Source organism: Tupaia chinensis, unplaced genomic scaffold (assembly GCF_000334495.1).
Source record: "Tupaia chinensis unplaced genomic scaffold, TupChi_1.0 Scaffold000403_1, whole genome shotgun sequence".
Lineage (NCBI taxonomy): Eukaryota > Metazoa > Chordata > Mammalia > Scandentia > Tupaiidae > Tupaia > Tupaia belangeri.
The window spans coordinates 630,657-632,592 of NW_006159905.1; the positions used below are offsets into that span (position 1 = coordinate 630,657).

The following is a 1,936-nucleotide window of genomic DNA, read 5'->3' on the forward strand; positions in this document are numbered from 1 at the left end:
CCCTTAACCACCACGCCATCTGCCAGCCTCAAAATAAGATAATTCTTAAAAACAAAACAAAAACCACTTTAATGAAGTCTTCGGTCAGCAGGTAGCATGGTGGTTAAGGCGCTGGACTCCCACATGGCCAACTGTTTCAGATCTGGTGGCTTGCTTTTATACTTTCTCTCTCTCTCTGGTCAAATTAAAAATAATAATAATGATGATGAGTAAAATTAAATAAAATAATTATTTAAAAAAAACTTAATGAAGTACAATTTATTTGTATTTTTTTTTTTGAAGGTCATGTTCTGGATGTCATATCTAAGAATTTATTGACAAATCCAAGATCAAGATTTTTCTTTACTTTTTTTTCCCCTAAAAAGTTGTATAATTTAAGCTCTTAAATGTAGATTGTGGATCCATTTAGAATTTTTTTTTAAAAAAAGAATTATTTTATTTAACTTTATTTATTCGTTTATTTATTTTAATTTGACCAGAGAGGGACAGAGTGAGAGAGAGAGAGAGAGGGAGAGGGAGAGTGAGAAGACAAGCCCCCAGGTCTGGGACTAGAACCACGGTCAGCCATGTGGGAGTCTAGTGCCCTTAACCACTATGCCACATGCCGGGCCTGGAATTAATCTTTGCATAAAACATTCCTGTATACATTGTGAAGTTTGATTCTAAGTTCTTTTTTTTTTTTTTTTTTTGCATGTGAATATCCAGTTGTCTTAGCACCACTTGCTGAAGAGACTAGCTGATGGACTTTTGATGCCAGATCACTGTTTTCTGGTGCATAACTGCGTGTGGTATCACAGAAATTCGAAGACATTGCTATGACAAAACTCCTCCCATTCTGTTCTCACCTATGTATTTATGGGTGCACAATTTCTAGTTCTCATAGCTACAAAAATGACAAATAGGATCAGGACTCCAAGATGGCGTCAGTCGTACCAGTGAAGGAGAAGAAACTCATGGATGTCAAACTCGGGGAGCTGCCAAGCTGGATACTGATGCGGGATTTTACCCCTAAAGGCATTGCTGGAGCATTTCAGAGAGGTTACTACCAGCATTACAACAAGTACGTCAACGTGAGGAAAGGCGGTGTTGCTGGGGTCTCTATGGTGCCGGCCGCTCATGTGCTCCCCAGCTACTGCCTTTCCTGTAAGGAACTCAAACGAGCGTGACACAAATACCACTGACAAGGGCCTGCGTGGAGGCCGTGCGCTGAACCAGGCTTCATCTCCTCGGCTTAGCACCCTCCAAGTACTTGTTGAGTCCTTTCATATCCCAGTTGAGAATTCACATCCAATAAAAGATGACTGGTATGTGTGTAAAAAAAAAAAATGACAAATAGGAGTAGTATTCATGTTGCATCTTGTCTAATTATGACACTCAGCAATGTTCATCCATGAATGCATCAATGATTTTACTTTTATGCTACTCATTTAGCAAAATTCATACTATATTTATGTTGCCTTGATAACTAATGATTATTTGGAGGAGTCCAACCCGGTGGGGCTCCAGAACCCATCTGAGCCCCTTGACCTTTGAGCATCGCTTCCGGTCGGTTCAGTGAGTTGGCAAGGCCGCGACTGTATGCCCCCCGACCTTGGAACAAGCTTGGGTCACTTAGCATGTTGGCAAGGCCGCCTGCTATTCGCTCTGGGACTGTGATAGCCTTGCTGGGAAGTGACCCCCCTCTGACTCCCCGATATACTACTATAAAAGAATTACATAGCTCCCTCATACATCTTGAGTGTGTGGTAAGATTTCCCGAAAAGTCCCCCGACCGCTCCCCTTTACCCTGACCACTTACTGTTAATTACAACGCTTCATTGGGCACAGTAAAGGGTGTGCTAAAGTTCTTCCTGATCTTTGGAAGGCCCTTCAAGACACATTTAATATAAATAATCTTTTCACGTACAATAGGACTAGGCCGAAACTGGCCCAGGAC

General features: G+C 41.6%; 1 pseudogene; it reads left to right on the plus strand.

The window, feature by feature from the left end:
- Window positions 1-902: 902 nt before the first annotated feature.
- On the plus strand, window positions 903-1,166 carry LOC102490915 (ATP synthase subunit f, mitochondrial pseudogene; annotated as a pseudogene).
- The last annotated feature ends 770 nt before the right edge of the window (window positions 1,167-1,936 follow it).